The sequence below is a fragment of the Aethalodelphis obliquidens genome, unplaced genomic scaffold (assembly GCF_003676395.1).
Source record: "Aethalodelphis obliquidens isolate GAN/ISIS:26980383/991018 unplaced genomic scaffold, ASM367639v1 scaffold6, whole genome shotgun sequence".
Taxonomy (NCBI): domain Eukaryota; kingdom Metazoa; phylum Chordata; class Mammalia; order Artiodactyla; family Delphinidae; genus Aethalodelphis; species Aethalodelphis obliquidens.
In genome coordinates this window covers 5,672,603-5,695,537 of record NW_020837950.1, presented here as the reverse complement: position 1 = coordinate 5,695,537, position 22,935 = coordinate 5,672,603, and the positions used below count along the sequence as shown (strand labels likewise).

The following is a 22,935-nucleotide window of genomic DNA, read 5'->3' as shown; positions in this document are numbered from 1 at the left end:
AGCAAATTTGAATTGCCTAGGTCAATGGTTTTCAAAGTACAAAAAAATAAGTCTCCTTAGAGCAAATTTGAATTGCCTAGGTCAATGGTTTTCAAAGTACAAAAAAAAAAGTCTCCTTAGAGCAAATTTGAATTGCCTAGGTCAATGGTTTTCAAAGTACAAAAAAATAAGTCTCCTTAGAGCAAATTTGAATTGCCTAGGTCAATGGTTTTCAAAGTACAAAAAAAAAAGTCTCCTTAGAGCAAATTTGAATTGCCTAGGTCAATGGTTTTCAAAGTACAAAAAAATAAGTCTCCTTAGAGCAAATTTGAATTGCCTAGGTCAATGGTTTTCAAAGTCTGGTCCCCAGGAGCATCAGCATCACTCCAATTTATTAGAACTGCAAAATCACAGGCCCCACTGCAGACTGATTGACTCAAATTGGGGTGAGAGCGTGTGTGTAGCAGGTGGAATCTGTGTTTTCACAAGCTCTCCAGGTGACTCTGACCTGTGGTAGTCTGAGGACACAGGCTTAGGCTTAAGATCCTAGAAGAGCAGGCCATATTCACTGTTTGGCAGGCAAGTGCCTGGTCTATTTTCTTTCTTTGTTTTCCTTCTGTCTTATTCTTTTGTTATTTTAGTTTTTAATTGAAATACAATTGATTTAAAATATTGTATTAGTTTCAGATGTATAACATAGTGATTCAATATTTTTACAGATTATACTCCATTTAAAGTTGTTATAATATATTGGCTATACTCTCTGTGCTGTACCAGAATATCCTTGTAGCTTATTTATTTTATACATAGTATTTTGTACTTTTTAATCCCCTACCCCTATCTTGCCCCTTTCCCTTCCGTCTCCCCACTGGTAACCACTAATTTGTTCTCTATATCTGTGAGTCTCTCTCTATTTTGTTATATTCATTCCTTTTTTATTTCTTGGATTCCACATATAAGTGATAACATACAGAATTTGTCTTCCTCTGCCTGACCTAATAGCTTAATACCCTGTAGGTCCATCCATGCTGTTGCAAATAACAGAATTTCATTATTTTTTATGGCTGAGTAATATTCCATTGTGTGTGTGTGTGTGTGTGTGTGTGTGTGTGTGTGTTTATATATATACCACATCTTTATCAATTCATCTGTTGATGGACACTTAGGTTGCTTCTATATTTTGGCTATTATAAATAATGCTGCTGTGAACATTGGGGTGCATGTATCTTTTTGAATTAGTGTTTTCATTTTCTTTAGATGTATACCCAGGAGTGGAATTGCTGGATCATATGGTGGTTTTTTGAGGAACCTCCACACTGTTTTCCATAGTGGCTGCATGAATTTACATTCCCACCAACAGTGTACTAGGGTTGCTTTTTCTCCACATCCTTGCCAACATTTGTTATTTGTAGACTTTTTGGTGATAGCCATCCTAACAGGTGTGAGGTGTGATACCTTATTGTGTTTTTTTTTTTTTTTTTTTTTTTGCGGTACGTGGGCCTCTCACAGTTGTGGCCTCTCCCGTTGCGGAGCACAGGCTCCGGACGCGCGGGCTCAGTGGCCACGGCTTACGGGCCCAGCCGCTCCGCGGCATGTGGGATCCTCCCAGACCGGGGCATGAACCCGTGTCCCCTGCATCGGCAGGCGGACTCTCAACCACTGCGCCACCAGGGAAGCCCCCTTATTGTGGTTTTAATTTGCATTTCTTTGATTAGTGATGTTGAGTATCTTTTCACATGCCTGTTAGCAATCTCGTCTTCTTCAGAAAAATGTTCAAGCCTTCTGCCCATTTTTGATTGGATTGGTTTTTTTCTTTATATTGAGCTGTATGAGCTGTTTATATATTTTAGATATTGACTGCTTATTGGTCATATCATTTGTAAATATTTTCTCCCATTCAGTGTGCTGTCTTCTCATTTTGTTGATGGTTTCCTTTGCTGTGCAAAAGCTCTTAAGTTTAGTTAGGTCCCATTTGTTTATTTTTGCTTTTGTTTCCTTTGCCTTAGGAGACAGATCCAAATAAATATCGTTTAGGACTTTGATCCATTTTGAGTTTATTTTTTATTGTTTTTGCGGTACGCGGTCCTCTCACTACTGTGGCCTCTCCCGTTGCGGAGCACAGGCTCCGGACGCGCAGACTCATTGGCTGTGGCTCACGGGCCCAGCCGCTCCGCGGCACGTGGGATCTTCCCGGACCGGGGCACAAACCCGTGTCCGCTGCATCGGCAGGCGGACTCTCAACCACTGCACCACCAGGGAAGCCCCTTGAGTTTATTTTTTATATGGTGTGTGAAAATGTTCTAATTTTATTCTTTTATGTGTAGCTGTCCAGTTATCCCAGCACCACTTATTGAAGGGACTGTCTTTTCTACGTTGTATATTCTTGCCTCCTTTGTCACAGATTAATTGACCATATGTGTGTGGGGTTATTTCTGGGCTCTTTATTCTGTTCCACTGATCTATGTGTCTGTTTTTGGGCCAGTCCATACTCTTTTGATTGCTGCTGCTGTGTAGTATAGTCTGAAGTCAAGGATCATGATGCCTCCAGCTTTTGTTCTTTTTTCTCAGAATTGCTTTGGCTGGTCTATTTTATTTTATTTTACTTTTTTTTAGTGAATGGTGTTTTTTTTTTTTTTTTTTTTTTTTTTTTTTTTTGGGTTTTTTTTTCACACGCAGGCTTTTCCCTAGTTGTGGTGAGCAGGGGTGCTACTCTTTGTTGCGGTGCGCGGGCTTCTCATTGTGGTGGCTTCTCTTGTTGCAGGGCATGGCCTCTAGGCACGTGGACTCAGTAGTTGTGGCTCACAGGCTCTAGAGCGCAGGCTCAGTAGTTGTGGCACACGGGCTTAGTTGCCTGCGGCATGTGGGAAATTCCTGAACCAGGGCTTGAACCTGCGTCCCCTGCATTGGCAGGTGGATTCTTAACCACTGTGCCACCAGGGAAGACCTGGCTGGTCTACTTTAAAAGGCCTCTAGGAAAGATGATTCCATTGACTTTTCTGTATACCATTTCAAATAGCTCTGTGATACCACTGAACTGGCTTCAATAACCAGTAATTTAAGACAGAAAACTTAGAAAACAGTCCAAAAAGACAGTGTTTAGTATCAATACTTAAAGATTTGTGTTGGCTGGTTTTATGTTATTATTTACTTCCTGGCAACAAATTCCCTTCCCAAAACATAATTAAAACGAACGTTTTTTCATAAGGGGAGAAAGGGGGAATGTTTTTTCCCATCCTTTGATCTTGGGTATATTTTTGGAGAATGGTTAAAAGAAGCAGATGTGAATCCTTATGACTCTCAGTAGAGAGTTTGTGTCTAGGAAATCAAGTTTTCCCTGAGTGTCTTTGTAGAGGTGGGGAATAATGTTGTTTCCTACTGTGAACATTAAAATTGTTATTAATTAATTCTATATAGAGTTCCAGAATAAAAGTGTTTCCATACTGCATCTGTATTCAACATAGGCTATATTCTTTTTTTTTTTTTTTTTTGCTGTACGCGGGCCTCTCCCGTTGCCGAGCACAGGCTCCGGATGCGCAGGCTCAGCGGCCATGGCTCACGGGCCCAGCCGCTCTGCGGCATGTGGGATCTTCCCGGACCGGGGCACGAACCCGCGTCCCCTGCATCGGCAGGCGGACTCTCAACCACTGCGCCACCAGGGAAGCCCAGGCTATATTCTTTTAATGCACTTTAGATTTAGTCAGGTCAGATTCTCTCACTTATTGCTGGAAATTTTGATTGTCAGCTTTCTTTACCCTATCAGGCCCATGTGATGTTGAACATGGTCGCTTCATAATATTGTAGGTTGGTCATGTCATGGAGATATTAGGAATCAGCAGAAAGAATCTTGAAATAGTTTCTTAAGTAGGAATTAAAACCTGATCTACAAATGTGTTTTTCCCCCACTGACTTTAATTTCTAAAATAAAGAGCAATGAAGGAGATATGTGAGAAGCATAACAGACTTGTTTTTGAGGTTTTGAGATTACTTTGATATCTAGAAACATATATCCTCTACATAAGTATAAACTATTTTACTGTAACAATTATCTGAACTTTCTTTTGCAGAATATCATTTAAATTCTGTTTCAAACCTAAATTTCATTAAGAAGAAAATCTCCTAAAACCATGTAGCCATTTAAGTAAGCTCTTTCTTAAAAACTTAACCCGCCATATCTGTTAGATATTTTTAGTAATTGTCTTTTGTCCAAAAGAGACCTGAATGCTTTAGTTGGCTTTGCAACATTTTTAATTACATTCAAAACTTTTTGGCAAGGACACATATATACATTGCCTTTACAATGAAGTTTATATACTCAGTTATGTTCTTCTTGTTTTCTCTGATATAATATGGAGAATTTTTAGTAGTACATACACATGCTGCTTGTGGACTTGGATGTGAATGTTCTTTTTCAGTGTTGAGGCAGCATGCTTGTTTTGCACTTTTTAAGGCTGTTCTTAAAACAAAAACTTAAAGGATTGCATCTTTTCCCTACATTTAGAAGCAATACATTAACTTCTGTCTATGCTTTTCTCCACCATAAGCATAGGCTTCATGATTAAATGAAGTTGGATAGGTTTTGTGTGATTAGAGTTTTGGAATAGTTTTTGATTAAATAAAGATCTGTCTTCTAATTATAAACTAAATACATATGTTCATGGTAAAAAAAAATAAAAATAAAAAAGAGACAGTTACAAATGATACTTTAGAATCATCTACTAATATATTGCCTCAAAATAACCAGTGTTAGAGTTTTAAAAAATATTTAAATACACACATATATTCTGTTTGAGATCATACTTATATACAGGTCTAAATCATGGTTGAAAACCTTATAGGGAATTCCCCAGTGGTTTTCACTCTGGACTCTCACTGCCAGAGACCCAGGTTCAATCCCTGGTCAGGGAACTGGGATCCTGCAAGCTGCAGGGGATGGCCAAAAAAAAAAAACCAAACACCTTAAAAACTTTAAAAATTTTCTTGCTTATCAAATTTATTCAAACATCATTTTAATAGCTGTAGTATATTTCCATTGAGCTATACCACAATTTAACACTTTACCTTTATCTGGACATTTGGGTTAGTGTGTTTTCCAGTGCTGAATTGATCAGCTTTCTACTCAGGGCCAAAAAGAATGAACATCTTTAAGACTTACTACCTTTTGGCTCCAGAAAATTAAAAGCAGGTTAGACGTCCCCAGCACTATATGAAAACTTGGCTTCATTGAACACCATGAATAAAGAAACTCCTTGCTACACTCATGGAAAAAATTACTAACTGCTTTTCTTAGATTGGTTACTAGTGAAGTTGAAAATATATTTTTTTCTATTTATTTGCAGTTTTTCAGTTTCTGTTCATGCTCATTTCTCAAGTATGCTCTTCTTGTAAATACTTAAACCCCCGAAATGAATAATTCCTTGTATTGCTTTTATAAACTATTACTGTAAAGAGTAGGCCATTGTGAGTGATTATGGGTCTTCTTGGATGAAACTGAAACAATAGGGCAGATCCTAAAAATTAGCTGAGAAAATTTTCAGATAGATATAAATCTGAATAAATCTTGGTTCTTTTAAGGTCTAAGGATACTATAATATAAAATTTTAGCAGGAATAAAATCTTGTATTCAAATTGATTTAACTAATTTATGACACATTCATAAATCATGACATAATTTAGAAATTAATGAAAGCCTATATATGTATGTAAGTAATAAAATGGTAGCGGAGAGAATAAGCTGGTTTATTTTTAATGAGCTGCCACTGATTTGATGTGTAATATTGGGTAAGTCAATGTCCTGAATCTCAGTTTTCTTGTTTATAAAATATTTAGTTGGATACTTGAGTTTTTTTCCAGCTTTAAAATTCTGAATGTTCTATTTAAGTTACTAACCTTATCTTTTTGTTTGTTTGAATTTTGTTTTATTTATTTTTTTAGACAGCAGGTTCTTATTAGTCATCAGTTTTATACACATCAGTGTATACATGTCAATCTCAATCTCCCAATTCATCCCACCACCCGCCCCCCCGCCGCTTACCTGCCTTGGTGTCCATATGTTTGTTCTCTACATCTGTGTCTGAATTTCTGCCCTACAAACCAGTTCATCTGTACCACTTTTCTAGGTTCCACATATATGTGTTAATATACGATATTTGTTTTTCTCTTTCTGACTTAATTTACTCTGTATGACAGTCTCTAGATCCATCCATGTCTCAACAAATGACCCAATTTCGTTCCTTTTTATGGCTGAGTAATATTCCCTTGTATATATGTACCACATCTTCTTTACCATTTGTCTGTCAAAGGGCATTTAGGTTGCTTCCATGACCTGGCTATTGTAAATAGTGCTGCAATGAACATTGGGGAGCATGTGTCTTTATGAATTACGGTTTTCTGTGGGTATATGCCCAGTAGTGGGATTGCTGGATCATATGGTAATTCTATTTTTAGTTTTTTAAGGAACCTCCATACTGTTCTCCATAGTGGCTGTATCAATTTACATTCCCACCAACCCTAGGTAGGTTTATTCCTAGATGTTTTATTCTTTTTGTTGCAATGGTAAATGGGAGTGTTTCCTTAATTTATCTTTCAGATTTTTCATCATTAGTGTATAGGAATGCAAGAGATATATGTGCATTAATTTTGTATCCTGCAACTTTACCAGATTCATTGATTAGCTCTAGTAGTTTTCTGTTGACATCTTTAGTATAGTATCATGTCATCTGCAAACAGTGACAGTTTTACTTCTTCTTTTCCAATTTTTATTCCTTTTATTTCTTTTTCTTCTCTGATTGCCATGGCTAGGACTTCCAAAACTATGTTGAATAATAGTGGTGAGAGTGGACATCCTTGTCTTGTTCCTGATCTTAGAGGAAATTCTTTCAGTTTTTCACCATTGAGAATGATGTTTGCTGTGGGTTTGTCTTATATGGCCTTTATTATGTTGAGGTAGATTCCCTCTATGCCCACTTTCTGGAGAGTTTTTATCATAAATGGGTGTTGAATTTTGTGAAAAGCTTTTTCTTCATCTATTGAGATGATCATATGGTTTTTATTCTTCAATTTGTTAAAATGGTGTATCACATTGATTGATTTGCATATATTGAAGAATCCTTGCATCCCTGGGATAAATCCCACTTGATCTTGGTGTATGATCCTTTTAATGTGTTGTTGGATTCTGTTTGCTAGTATTTTTTTGAGGAATTTTGCATCTATATTCATCAGTGATATTGGTCTGTAATTTTCTTTTTTTGTAGTATCTTTCTCTGGTTTTGGTATCAGGGTGATGGTGGCCTGATAGAATGAGTTCGGGAGTGTTCCTTCATGTGCAGTTTTTTGGAAGAGTTTGAGAAGGATGGGTGTTAGCTCTTCTGTAAATGTTTGATAGAAGTCATCTGTGAAGCCAACTGGTCCTGGACTTTTGTTTGTTGGAAGATTTTTAATCACAGTTTCAATTTCATTACTTGTGGTTGGTCTGTTCATATTTTCTATTTCTTCCTGGTTCAGTCTTGGAAGGTTATACCTTTCTAAGAATTTCTCCATTTCTTCCAGATTGTCCATTTTATTGGCATAGAGTTGCTTGTAGTAATCTCTTAGGATGCTTTGTATTTTTGCAGTGTCTGTTGTAACTTCTCCTTTTTCATTTCTAATTTTATTGATTTGAGGCCTCTCCCTCTTGATGAGTCTGGCTAATGGTTTATCAATTTTGTTTATCTTCTCAAAGAACCAGCTTTTAGTTTTATTGATCTTTGCTATTGTTTTCTTTGTTTCTATTTCATTTATTTCTGCTCTGATCTTTATGATTTCTTTCCTTCTGCTAACTTTGGGATTTGTTTGTTCTTATTTCTCTAGTTCCTTTAGGTGTAAGGTTAGATTGTTTGAGGTTTTTCTGATATGAGTATTGTTACTCCAGCTTTCTTTTGATTTCCATTTGCATGGAATATCTTCTTCCATCCCCTCACTTTCAGTCTGTATGTGTCCCTAGGTCTGAAGTGGGTCTCTTGTAGACAGCATATATATGGGTCTTGTTTTTGTATCCATTCAGCAAGCCTGTGTCTTTGGTTGGAGCATTTAATCCATTCACGTTTAAGGTAATTATTGATATGTATGTTCCTATGACTATTTTCTTAATTGTTTTGGGTTTGTTTTTGTAGGTCCTTTTCTTCTCTTGTGTTTCCCACTTAGAGAAGTTCCTTTAGCATTTGTTGTAGAGCTGGTTTGGTGGTGCTGAATTCTCTTAGCTTTTGTTTGTCTGTAGAGCTTTTGATTTCTCCATCAAATCTGAGTGAGATCCTTGCCGGTTAGAGTAATCTTGGTTGTAGGTTCTTCCCTTTCATCACTTTAAGTATATCATGCCACTCCCTTCTGGCTTGTAGAGTTTCTAACAGCTGAGAAATCAGCTGTTTACCTTATGGGAGTTCCCTTGTATGTTATTTGTCGTTTTTCCCTTGCTACAATAATTTTTCTTTGTCTTTAATTTTTGCTAATTTGATTACTATGTGTCTGGGCATGTTTCTCCTTGGGTTTATCCTGTATGGGACTGTCTGTCCTTCCTGGACTTAGGTGGCTATTTCCTTTCCCATGTTAGGGAAGTTTTCGACTATAATCTCTTCAAATATTTTCTCTGGTCGTTTCTCTCTCTCTTCTCCTTCTGGGACCCCTATAATTGCGTTTAACATTATCCCAGAGGTCTCTTAAGCTGTCTTCATTTCTTTTCATCCTTTTTTCTTTATTCTGTTCTGCAGCAGTGAATTCCACCATTCTGTCTTCCAGGTTACTAATCCGTTCTTCTGCCTCAGTTATTCTGCTACTGATTCCTTCTAGTGTAGTTTTCATTTCAGTTATTGTATTGTTCACCTCTGTTTGTTCTTTAATTCTTCTAGGTCTTTGTTAAATATATCTTGCATCTTCTCAGTCTTTGCCTCCATTCTTTTTCCGAGGTCCTGGATCATCTTCACTATCATTATTCTGAATTCTTTTTCTGGAAGGTTGCCTATCTCCACTTCATTTAGTTGTTTTTCTGAGGTTTTATCTTGTTCCTTCATCTGGTACATAGCCCTCTGCCTTTTCTTCTGGTCTATCTTTTTGTGAATGTGGTTTTTGTTCCACAGGCTTCAGGATTGTAGTTCTTCTTGCTTCTGCTGTCTGTCCTCTGGTGGATGAGGCTATCTAAGAGGATTGATGGGAGGGACTGGTGGTGGGTAGAGCTGGGTGTTGCTCTGGTGGGCAGAGTTCAGTAAAACTTTAATCCAGTTGACTGCTGACTGATGGGGCTGCGTTCCCTCCCTGTTGGTTGTTTGGCCTGAGGCAACGCAGCACTGGAGACTACCTGGGCTCTTTGGCGGGGCTAATGACAGACTCTGGGAGAGCTCACGCCAAGGAGTACTTCCCAGAACTTCTGTTGCCAGTGTCCTTGTCCCCACGGTGAGCCACAGCCACCCCCGCCTCTGCAGGAGACCCTCCAACACTAGCAGGTAGGTCTGGTTCGATCTCCCCTGGGGTCACTGCTCCTTCCCCTGGGTCCCGATACGCACACTACTTTGTGTGTGCCCTCCACGAGTGGAGTCTCTGTTTCCCCCAGCCCTGTCAAAGTCCTGCAGTCAAATCCCACTAGCCTTCAAAGTTTGATTCTCTAGGAATTCCTCCTCTTGTTGCTGGACCCCCAGGTTGGGAAGCCTGACGTGGGGTTCAGAACCTTCACTCCAGTGGGTGGACTTCTATGGTATAAGTGTTCCCCAGTCTTGAGTCACCCACCCAGCAGTTATGGGATTTGATTTTACTGTGATTGCGCCCCTCGTCCTGTCTCAATGTGGCTTCTCCTTTGGCTTTGGATGTGGGGTATCTTTTAGTGAGTTCCAGTGTCTTTCTGTCGATGATTGTCCAGCAGCTAGTTGTGATTCTGGTGTTCTCACAAGAGGGAGTGAGAGCACATCCTTCTACTCCACCATCTTGGTTCAGGGCTGACTAACCTTATCTTTAAAATACTTTTCCTACCTGGCTGAGATGTTGGCATCAAGCAGTTAGTAAGTGCACTCATAATATTGGTCTGTTATGTGTCATTTACCTTTCATATGTTAACTCCTTACAACAAACCTAAAGAGAAGGTCTTATTTTTCTGATGGGGAAACTGAGGGTTATACAAAGTCTCACTGGGGCTGAACGGTTAGAATCAGTATTTGAGCTTATGACTGACTGAAAAAGTCCTCTTTGCACTCTGCTAGTTACCTCTCCCTTGAACCAATGTGGTGGCTTGCTGTAGACCAGCATTTTCAACAGTGGCATTATTGGCATTTGGGGCCAAAGTATTATTTGCTTTGGGGGGCTGTCCTGTGCGTTATAATAGCATCCATGGCCTCTCTCCATTAGCCCTCGCCCTCTCAGTTGTGACAACCAGAAATGTGTCTAGGTACTATCAAATGTCCCTGAAGGTAGGCAGGAATTGCAGCCAGCCCAGCATCACTGATTTAACACAACTTAAGTCATCAACAGTCTGAGGACAAATGTAATTGTCATCTCTGGTAAAGGTCAGTGGCTTTAGTCACCTTGGATTTCAAAGATCAGGATGGAATTAACCAAGTAGAATCCCAGCAAAGAACCCCACTCCATCATTCAACAATACTTTTTGCACACTTTTTTGATCGCTTGACCTTTATCCTCTTGAGATTTTTCTTATTTGAAGGATACTCATTCCCTGGATGCCTAGTATACCACCATGAACCTGACTGGACACTAGTTAATTTATTTCAAAATATTCATTGAGTCCTTGCCACGTGCTGAGCATTGTCCAGTTACTGGTTAAAGCAGTGAACCAGATGTCGTATAGAGCAGATATGAAACAAATAATCATAGCTCATTCCCCTTTCTTTTGAATAATTTTGTAAAGCATATCTTTAGATTACAATACAGTGTGTTTATCATGTTTTACACACACACACACACACACACACACACACACATACACAGCTTATCACATAGAGCTAAAGGTTGCCCTCTTTCATATAAATGAGTATAGCACACTAGGAAATTTGTGTTCTGCCAGTTTAAAAAGATACTTTGGCTCTAGTTTTCAAAATGAGCACTTATATGGTCTAGCTCCATTTCAGAACTTACCTATTGGTTAATGGTTTAATGCTCTTAGTGTTTGCTGCTGTGAAACCTGGCCATAAACAGGTCACAATTTGTCTCATGGGGATTAATCTCTGAAGTATTTCAGGTAATGAGGGAATCTCATGAACTTCATGCCTGATCCCTCTCCTGGACTGTGTGCTCTTTGAGGACAAGAACTATGGAGTTCACACGGAACATTTCATCGTTTTGTGTGTAGTGCCTGGAACAGTACTTGGCTGACGTGTGGTAGCTCTTCGGTACCTATTTATTAAACAAACATAAGGAGAAGCGATCTCTGAACAGTGAGAGTAGGTTTCACTAAATAAGCCTTCTAAGTTTCTACATTCTGCTCCCTGAAGACCATCGAGGTTGTTAATTCAATTTATTTGTTTGTTCTAAGATAGTTGGAAGTATAAGTTCAATCTTGATAAAGGCAGATAATTTGGGCAGCCAAGGGAGATACAAACCTATGAAATCAGATGGGAGCATTCAAAACATGGGGGTCTTCAACTGCTGGATGAAAACCTATGGATATGCCTCTGAAGACCCTGAAGGCATCACTTTATACAGTACTTTGCAATAATTGGTGCTTTGAGCATTGGTGCTGAATTCTCAGAAGAAAATTTATTTAAAGTGTAGAAGAAAATTTATTTAAAGTGTAGAAGAAAATTTATTTAAAGTGTATTTAAAATGTAGAAAAATTGAGAACACATTTATAATGATTTCTATCATGATGAAATTGTTTTGATACTTAAGGGATAAACCTTAAACCTTCTGAAAAAATAGGTTATTCAGAAGAACTTCTTAGAACAATGAAATTCAAATACACCATCTATTTTAAAAAATAGATTCTACTTGTTTTATTTCCTTTTTTATGTCTTTTGTTGCAGTCTTGTTAGCCATTTCAGGGTTACATGCTGTAGATCGTAATATAAACTATAGTTTAGCATGTATAATAAAAGCTGTAATATGAAATAACTAAGATATCATGAGATAACTAAGCTTATATCACTTCTAGAGTTGGTGATTGTTAGGGTATTCTGGTCATTACTGCATATAAGAGAGGTATTATTTTATTCATTTATTCATATGTCCATTCCACGAATATGTATTGGAAGTCTGCTCTGTGTCTGATACTGTTCTAAGCTTAGGTTACATCAGTGGACAAAGGAGATAGAAGCTCCCACTCTGGAGGGGGGAGACAACGAGCTAAAATGCAAAATTAGTTACAGATTGTTAGAAAGTGACTTAAAATTCTATGAAAAATAAGAAAGGGAAGGAGAATAGGGATTGCTGAGACAAGGCTGTGTAGGGGGTGGAATAAAGGAGGAGAGGAGGAATTGGTTGGAGAGGACACGGGGAGTCAGGTATGTGTGGCATTGGCGGCTGTTACTATAATTCACATGGGAGCCTTTAGAGAGTTTTAAATTGTGGAAAAAGTTTTAAATTGTCGGGTTCTAAATGAAGTGTTAATAGGACAGGTAGTAGAGTCAGACTAGGGCGATAGTGGTGGAGGTGATGCCAAGCGGTGAGGATCCAGATATATATATAATATATATATTATATATAATATATATAATACATATTATATATAATATATAAAAATAATATATATATAATATATATATTATATATATATATATATATTTTTTCGCGGTACGCGGGCCTCTCACTGCCGTGGCCTCTCCCGTTGCGGAGCACAGGCTCCGGACGCGCAGGCTCAGCGGCCATGGCTCACGGGCCCAGCCGCTCCGCGGCATGTGGGATCTTCCCGGACCGGGGCACGAACCCGTGTCCCCTGCATCGGCAGGCAGACTCTCAACCACTGCGCCACCAGGGAAGCCCCAGATATATTTTAAAGGGAGAGCCAACCGAATTTGCTGACTGACTGTATGTGGGTTGTGAGGAACAGGATCCAGGATGGCTCAAAGGTCTTTGGGCTGAGGATCTAGAAGGATGGAGCTGCAGCAACTGACAGGGCTGATCTGTGGAGGAAGCAGGTTTTGGTGGGGGAGTATCAGGAGCTCCGTTTTGCACATGTTACCATTTGGAGATGAAGCCAAATGGAGATGAGCTGCCTAGTTGGCTGTCAAAGGTACACATCTGGAATTTTTAGGAAAGAGCTCTGTGCTGGAAGGTGGTTATGTGGGGGGGAATCTGTAGAAATTCTCTTCTGATGGCTTTAGTTTTCTCAGTAAAATAGAGACATGTCATCAGCAGGAGGAAAGTTGAGAGAGCTATGGAAAATTAGAGGAGAGAGGAGAAAGTCTAAAACAGTTGGCTGGGAAAGTGAAGACTAGAAACGTGGTATGATTGCAGTCAGCATGTCTGGCCAACTTGTGGTTCGTGGTCAAGAATTTAAAGTGACACTAAACATGCTGGAAACTTCTTTGTCACCATATCTTTGCACATGTTCTTATTTCCAGTTCCTTAGCATTTTTCTGAGAATGTTGCTGCCATTATGAGGGCAAAACATAACATCAAAAATTGACACTAATCAGGGACCTTGTGTATTTCTCTCAGACACTTTCAACTTGCAGATATTGGAACAGAGTGTGTAGAGATTTAGAGCTAACCAATTTGAATATAGCTAGGGTAAGGGTTTTGCCAAGAAAGAAGTGAAAGAGGAGCTAAGAGGTTGAGAGAATGTACAAGGAAGTGATAGCACTGTTGACCACAAAATTCAGACTGTGTAAGCAAGGAAGTGCAGCCATGTAAGAATAAAAGGCAGTGAGAAGAGGGTGGGTGGTCAGTTGCTTAGAGGTCCCTGTGGGGTCAGAGAATTTTGAAATCAGGTTAAAAATGAATCATTTATTTTAAATAAATGTTATTTTCATGTAATGAATCATATTTCAAATATATGGAAGAACTTTCTATTAAATACATCTAATTAATTTTTAAACTTAAACACAAATATTTGAGTTTGTTAGCTTTAGTTTTCTTTTTAAAGTGTACACATTTTTTTAAAAAATTTATTTATGTATTGGTTGCACTGGGTCTTAGCTGTGGCAAGCAGGCTCCTTAGTTGTGGCTCCTTAGTTATGGCTCACGGGTTCCTTAGTTGCAGCCCACCTCCTCCTTAGTTGCAGCCCACCTGCTCCTTAGTTGCAGCTCGTGGGTTCCTTAGTTGCAGCCGGCGGACTCCTTAGTTGTGGCATGTGAACTCTTAGTTGCAGCCGGTGGACTCCTTAGTTGTGGCATGTGAACTCTTAGTTGTGGCATGTATGTGGGATCTAGTTCCCTGACAAGGGATCGAACCTATGTCCCCTGCATTAGAAGGCAAATTCTTAGCCATTGCGCCACCAGGGAAGTCCCTGTTTTTCAAATGAAGTAAGCTTAGTATTTTTTTCTTCTAAATGACTTAAGTTCTTTTTTCCTTATATTATTCCTATCCTTTCTCCCAACCCTCACATTCTTTGGTAGGTTGCCAGATGCTCTATGCCTTCTGCCAACCTATTGCTCAAGTGTTTCTGCCTGGTATCAGAGTCTTCTAATGACTGCAAAGGCTCTCACTCCATCCTAGATATTTGGATTAGACTTGGGTAATCACTTACCAAGCTGTGTCACTTGGGTGAATTTCTCACTCTGAGCCTCAATTTCCTCATATGTAAGTGGGGATAATAATATGTACTTTGTTGTAAGAATTAAAGTTAATGTATATTTGTCCTGAGCACAGAACTTGGCATGTATAAATGGTAGATGTTGTTATGATCTTAGGTTTATTGAGTTAATAATCTTTTATAGAGTTGAATAACTGAATCTCAAAAACATGCTTTTCTGTCATTTCAATAACATTATTTTAGGAGCATCTAGGATTACCAATATCAAAACATAATATTAATGATTAGTATCATTAACATTTTAATATATTTGATTTTTTTTCAGCATTAAGAATAGACTAAGACAATAAGAACCTGCTGTATAAAAAAATAAATTAAATTAAATTAAAAAAATAGACTAAGGCAGAGTGGGACCTCATTATGAGTACGGGTGAGATTTTTTTTAGTTCCCAATAACAGAGCTACACACATAAAATTGCAACATTTTCTCTGTCTTTTTGCTAGCTTAATTCAATTTGGAGCCAATGCAGCAGTGAAAGGTAACTCATTTAGATGTGTGGTCCCTTCAAGAAAGCTGAGGTATATTGAAGAAGTGAGGTAAATCTTTCAGTGTCTAGTTGGGAGATTGTGTGTGTGTGTAGACTTTATTCTCACAGGAGAGAACTGAAGAAACTCTTTATATTTAAGTTTGGGAACACTAAGAATGGGCAACTTTTTCCAGAATAAAACAATGCATCTATATGTCCCAGTTATATTTTATACTTCTGCCTTCTTTCAAAATAAACATGTTGTATTTGAAATTTTTAATTTGATAGAAGCCTGTCACTCCTTGCTGTAGAGGGTTCTTTCCCTCAGTCTGAGTTAGAGGATGCTTCTCTGATGTAGAACAGTATCTTTTGTTTCTGTCTCGCCACTATCAGCCATAGTGTCTATTTTTCAGGTCATGGTTGTTGAATGAATTGGGACTGAGTGAGCTTGTTTTAAGCACTCTCTTCTAAAAGGGTCATGTGCTTGAGTAGAGTTGACTTTTTCCTCTTTAGCGTCCTAAAAATGACAAAACTGTCACAAAGATTTCTTAGTGGTCAAAGTGAAAGATACTATGACTTAGCTTCTTATATACCTGTATAGCACTTCCTTTCATGATAATAATAACCAATTATCGAAAGTAATTACTTTAGGGCTTCCCTGGTGGCACAGTGGTTGAGAGTCCGCCTGCCGATGCAGGGGACACGGGTTCGTGCCGCGGTCCGGGAAGATCCCACATGCCGCGGAGCGGCTGGGCCCGTGAGCCATGGCCGCTGAGCCTGCGCGTCCGGAGCCTGTGCTCCGCAGCGGGAGAGGCCACAACAGTGAGAGGCCCGCGGACCGCAAAAAAAAAAAAAAAAAAAAAGTAATTACTTTAGTTCAGTGTTTTTGGGGATGTATTACCCTAGCCTGGCCTTTTGTTTATTTCTAAAATATAGAGTATGTACTTCTACTGGAGAGTTAGTTCAAGAAGTTCAATTAACAGGAAATATTAAATAGCATGCAGAACTCCAAGATGACTTTATTTGGCAAATCTGATTCCTTCCACCTAATGAATAACCCTGAGGATTATATAACTTTGTTATTCAAGGGCCACACTTTTTCCACTGAATAAATTGACCCTTGTAATCACCAAAGCCTGTATTAGATACATCTACAATGGTTCATATTTATCTTCGTTTTCAAAGATTACACGGGGTGAAGAAAAACACTTTCTTCTTTTGTAGATGGCAGGACAGTCATTACTAAGGGAGCCAACATGTTACCCTGACACATGATGCAACAGAGAAACCAACAAAGACATCAGATGATCTTGCTGCCATCGTTATTACCCGTCAGATAAGGAATTGGTCTCCTTGAGGTAATAAGCCACTTATAAGAGAGAGTTGGACAAGTCAGAGATGACTCAGTTTCGAACCAGCCCAAGTTTTGTCAGGGCTCAGAGGGAGGGTTACCTGTGACATACAGGTCAAGGAGACTCTCATATCTTGAGTCTACTGCAAAACAGTTCCTGTCTTATTCTCAGAGACCTATAGCTATAAAATTTCTCTATTTTTTATTGACCCTGATAGGTAACTTCTCTTTCTTCCAAGGTTTGGAGCATATGAGAACTTTGATATTGTGTTAGTGTTTTCTCATCTTGGTTGAGAGGATAACCTGTCAAGACCTGGACCCATTGTCCTACCTTGCCAAGTTTTTGGAAATGTTGGTTGAAACAGATTGTAACTGTATTAAATCTGCAGAAAGAATCAATCCTGAAGGCCTGTCACCAACCTCTGGGGATTTTTTATGTAAACTAGACCTTCATTATTTTAGTTAATTCTAACCTCAGACGAGAGGGTCTGCTTGTATCAGCTGTCAAGTCATTGGTACATAATGACTTAGTCTACACTCTGAAAGGTGATGGGCTTCCCCACACTAGGAGCGATATCTAATAAACTGGTCACTCTTAATTACAACTTTACATTTTGAAATAAGGTTATTTAACACAAAGCAGTTGTTCTCCAAGTGGGTCCCAGGACCAGCACACTGGCACTACCTGGAAACTTGTTAAACATGTTGATTCTTGAGCCCCACCCCAGACCTGCTGAATCAGAGACACAAGGGGGTGGCCTAGGCTATTCTGATGCATGCTGGAGTTTGGTAGCCACAAGCAGAGCATCTTGAAATGACTATGCACAAGAATGTTTTTCTTTGTAAGATGAGTGAGATCATGTATATATTCCAAGTTGTTTGTTGGCTGGTGATGACCTCAGAAATTTTAAACTATTAGTTGGGCCCATGGGAATTCATTATCCTGTATTTACCTTTGGTAATCTGCCCTGCTACAAGCTTCATTAAACATTCATTAAGGGAAACAGGGTTTTTGAGAACTGTCTGCTTTCAAGTACATTGGTGTACAAGAAGGAACATAGTATGGTATGTTATTTTAGGTACACTCTTATTGAATGACTTGTTTTTAATATCATCTAGAAAAAATAATGAAGACCCTAGTTAGAAATAATTTAGCTTAAAATGATTATATTTCATTATTTTTAATTTTATATATAAATAGGACTGTATAGTTGGAAAGGCATGCTTTTGGAGTAAAAAATTGTGTGCCTTGAGTTCTAAAACCTTCCCTGACCTTTTGTTTCTTCCTCTGAAAAATGGAAATGAAACTCTATGCCAAGCTGTGAAATTTGATTTAAATATGTGAAATGTATTTCATAAGCAGTAATAATCATTATAGAGGTGTTAGCATTTATTCTCTAAGCAATTCTTGGTTTATATTTACTTTTGAACTTAATTGATTTTATGATTAAAATTGATAGCTTGTAGATTTCAGAACTTTATGTTTTTATCAACTTCTCCGAGTGAAAGAAATATTGGATCATGTAGCAGCAGGCAGACCTAATGCTAACAGCGGCATTAGACTGTTTCATAGCAATTAGTTACAACTTCTTCCTTCAAACACTTTAATTTTAAAACATTATAAATCAATACACTTTCAATGTAACAAAGAAAAGAAAGAAAAGTTAACAATCTCTTTCTATTTATTCCCTTTTTATTGCCTCCTTGAGATAACCAATTTTTACAGCCTCATGTGAATTATTCTACACTTTTATTCATGTCCTTGCAAATGTATATAAACATACACACATCCATACACACTTGTTATCATACACGCTTGTTAACATGCACACTTGTTATCAAGTGAAGTAAGCCAAGGCCAGGCCAACTGTAGATTCGACAATGCAGTAAGAAATGGAACCTAGACCTATGAATCTGTGGTGAAGGAAGGTAGTCCTTGGTTGCTAATCAGTAGACCCTTCTTGCTAATGTGACCCTCTTACAGCCTAAGAATTTGAAAAGGCAGTGGGCTTGTGTTCCAGGATCTTGTGACCCGGCGGGCGCCTCATTTCCCACAGTGGACAAAACTACTGAATAGTCATAGCTTCCTGAGGAACTAGGCAGGTGATGGGAGCTACACCCACTCGTGTGTATCCCAGATCTTTGCAGATCCTGTTTACTGATTAGGTAGTAAACCGAAGTGAAATTTAAACTGTGTCCAAGTTCTCCTTCTCACCATTCTTTGAACCCAGGTCGGCCATTTTGGTTTGTTCCTCATTTGGTTTTACAAATTTTGGATTGTTACATTTACATTTCTCTGTCATTTCCTTTTTTTTTTTCTTTTTTGCTTCAATATATAATAGTCATCAGTCCAGGTCAATGGTTAGAGAAAGGTTATTTTTAATATATGCATAATATCCTATAATGTGGATATGTTATGATTTAGTCAGTTGTTCTCCAGTTGACTTTCATGATATTTCCAGGTTATTGTTACTGCCAAAAAACCCCAACTACAACATACACTCTTTTTTTTTTTTATTTTTTTGCGGTACACGGGCCTCTCACCGTTGTGGCCTCTCCCGCTGCGGAGCACAGGCTCCAGACGTGCAGGCTCAGTGGCCATGGCTCACGGGCCCAGCTGCTCCGCGGTATGTGGGATCTTCCCAGACCGGGGCACGAACCCGTGTCCCCTGCATCGGCAGGTGGACTCTCAACCACTGCGCCACCAGGGAAGCCCAACAACATACATTCTTGTTCATATACTTATAGATAAGACTCCCCAAAGTGGAATTGCTTTGTCAATTGTTATATGTATTTAAAATTTTGAGAGATACTGTCAATTTTGGGGTGTGGGTGATAGGAGGAGGAAGATTGCAGCAATCTACACTCCCATTGCCAGGGGGTTTGAGTCTCCCTATCCTCACCAGCACTGGCTATAATTAATCGTTTTCATATTTATCGATTGTATGGATAAATCAGTTATCTCCATGATAGCTTCAATTTGCAATCCTCTGGTGACTACTAGGCTGTCTCTTCATATTTATTGGCCCTTTGGATTTCCTCTTCTGAGAATTGCTTATTCAAATTCCTTGCCCAATTTTATTGGGTTTTTCATATAAATTTGTATAACTAATTTGGATACTAGGAATATTAAGAGTTTGCCAGTCATTATGAGCTGCACTTGTCTCTTGATTTTATTTATGACTTTTACTATATATGATAGATGATAGATAAATGAATGGTTAAATTATTTGTCTTTACTAACTTCTCTCTTGCTTAGGAAAGGTTTTCCCAGCTAACAGTAATAAAATATTATTCTAAATCTTCTGGTAAGTTTACTGTAATTTTTAAAAACTTAAAAGCTTCTAATCTATCTAGAGATTTGTTTTTAAGTTATTAAATTTAAAAAAGTCATTAAAATATTTTAATAAAAGCTCTACTTTTAATGTATAAAGTAGGAATTTAGCTTTCTTGTTTTCAAGATGGATGACCATTTATTCCAGAGTTATTAAACAAATTACCATTTACCCAGAGCTGAAATTCCACTTATGCCATATATTACCTTCCTATTCATACAAGGATCTACTTTTGGACCCTCTGCGTTAATTTTCTATAAATAATTAGAAATTTAGTGGCTTAAAACAACTCCAGCTTAGTGTATAGTGTATAATTCTGTAGGTCAGAAGTCCAGGTACAGTGAGATTAGGTTTTTTGCTCAGGTTCTCAAAGGCTGAGATTAAGATGTCATCCAGACTGAGTTCTCCTCTGAAAACTCTGGGGAAGAATCCGCTTCCAACTTTATCCAGGTAGCTGGCAGAATTCAGTTCCTTGTGGTTGTAGGACCTAGGTCTCTTTTTTCTTGCTGGCTGTCAGTTGAGGATGCTGTCAACCCTTCCAGACCACCAGCAGCCGTTCTTTTGAGTTTTATTTCATTTGATAAATTTTATTGAGCTTTCCCAACAATATTCATAAGTGGCAATTATAAAGAAGTTTATACTTACGTATTTTTAGTACAGATATTTATATGATGGTAATAAATGATTATTACAATAAAATGGTTTTCTTCTACCGCATAGTTGCCTTGCTATGAAATAGTATTGCAAGTTGGGTGTACGTAGCTTTTGGTTTGTGTTAATCTCATATCCAATCCCTCTCTCCTAGTGTTAAACGTATTAAGAATCTTGATCTTTAGGATCTGTGGTCATATTAATTAACTTCTAAATTCCAGATAAAATGTTAATGTCACTTAAAGCAAGGTGTCCAGAGTCAGGTGTCTTTGGACACTGCATTTCTGGATAATATTAGGCTTCAGGTAGCCATGCTGAGCCTAGGAACATGCAGTCCTTTTCATGTAGTTAATCTTTAATGGTATTTTTCCATCACTAACCAGTAGCAAGTTTGTTGTAATCCAAATTTTCACATAGTAGTAGTTTGCTGTCAAACTAAAAACGAAGTTAGGAATGGAGACTAATAAAACCTGTGTAAACTATAGTTTTTTTTTGTTTTTTTGAATGAAATAGTCTTCTCCCTCCCTTTAAGGACAGAAGCTCATTCAGGAGTAGTATATCCAGGTCTAAAACATTCTTTCTTGTTCCAAGTGATGATTGACCTTTAAGCACTTCTTGGTATATTTTAAAAATATATGTTTTGTGTTAATTCTCAAGGCAGGGTTCCAATCCGTGGCAGAGTATCAGGTCAAATAAAGCATGGAACCATCTGGTTTATTAGCAGAAAACCATGACAAGTCAGCTCTTCCCGGAGTGGGTTAAATCTTAGAATTACGAGCGATGTTCTTGAAAGATCCTAAAAATGCTTCACAATAAGTTGCTCGTTGGAGCTTTTGTCCACAAGGTTGCTCTATTTACCCCTGGGAACAGTTGAGAGAGTATTGCTCTGCTCAGCTAGTTGCTCGCCTGGCAGGTTCTCCAGTTCAATGAAGAGCAAAGTTGCTAAAGCTGCGTGTGACCATGTGGTTGAGTGTGAGTTACATACCCTTGAAGAAATTAAACATAACTGAGTAACTGGGTATAGTCGTTACTATCAATACTATGCATACCAATTCTCAGTTAATACTTCTGAATAAATACTGTAGTTGGGAGAACATTTCTCAGATTATTACCACAGTTGTTAATGTTTACTTAGCACTTACTCTGGTTCACACCCTGCTCTAAGGGCTTTACATATATTAACTCACTTAATCCTCACAACAGTCCTTTGATCAAGGTTAGGTGGCAAGTGTAGGTCCCAGGAATTTATGTCCATGTCTGGCTCCTGAGTCTATGCTCTTAATCACTAATATACGCGTATTGGTCTTACAAATCTAGAAGGAAAGAATGATTTCCTGAAAAACTCTTTCAGGCCTGGAGGAGCAGATTCCTTCAATAAAGGTAGAATGATGCAGTCACAAGCTGAAATTGATGGCTTCTGTTGCCTCAAACTTTCGTCTTTTCCTTTTGCGGAAGGAAAGCCAGGCTGAGCCGTGAAAGAGGAAACGGTGTTTTTGTTTCCATTTCCCATACTATTACTTTTCTATAAAATTCAGTGATGGATGGTCATTTGTTGATCATTCTCACTTTGGCCAAGCATTTGACTCTGTGGCGTCTGGACAGGACTTAGCTGTGTCCCCTGACTTTGAAGAATGAAGCTACCTGCAGCCCACTGTAGCAGGAGCAGTGACTGAGCCGTGCTCAGGACTGTTAGGGTAGCAGAGAAGGGAATGCCCTATTGTATCTCCTGTGTGGATCCTTCTCCATCTCCCCTACTCTAAGGTAAAGCTAAAACAGTCTAGAGGGTGAAGAGAGGCTGGTGTGGTGAGTGGGTATATGACTGATGAGCCTGCTAGGAAGAGAGGGCAGCATTTGCACAGCTGCAGGGTATAGGTTATACTTTGCAACCTCCTTGATGAGTCACCCCGGTACTTATTAAATTCCACATTCCTGGGCCCCATTCTATAGCCTCTGAATCAGAATCTCCAGGGGAAGTGCCTAGGGGACTGTGATTAACAGCGCCCTCAGGGCACTCTTGTCAGTGGGTTGGGGGAGCTTGGAAAACACCGCACAAGGGGAATACAGTTTGTTCACAAACATAGAATGAATTTTAGAGCAAACGGTTGAGGATGAGATCAGGTGGTCTGAAGGTCAGTTTATGTCTTGCTGTCTTCTGTGATTGTTTGGATTTCTATTTGTATCCTACTGAATGCCGCTTACTTCTCAAGTAGCAACAGATAAATAGAACATTTACTTAGACTTGGACAACTTTAATTTGCAAGCAGCGTGTTGAAAGTTCGGACTTCAGCTCAATTTACGGGGTTTCCAACCTTGACTTATTTATGCTGAGAAACAGGCAAGGAGAAGAGTGGGGAAAAGAATGAACATTGTTCATCTGCAGTGTGCCCCATGACTCTTAACAGCATCGCATTTTATTCACTAGCAAGTTGAGG

General features: G+C 38.6%; 1 protein-coding gene across 1 annotated transcript in view; it reads left to right on the top strand.

Moving 5' to 3' along the window:
- ATP10D (ATPase phospholipid transporting 10D (putative)) overlaps window positions 1–22,935 on the top strand; it is a 118,460-nt gene that overhangs the window by 12,991 nt on the left and 82,534 nt on the right. The window contains 1 exon segment of the mRNA XM_027103038.1: window positions 15,144–15,236. The gene's annotated coding sequence lies outside the window, so the exon portion shown is untranslated.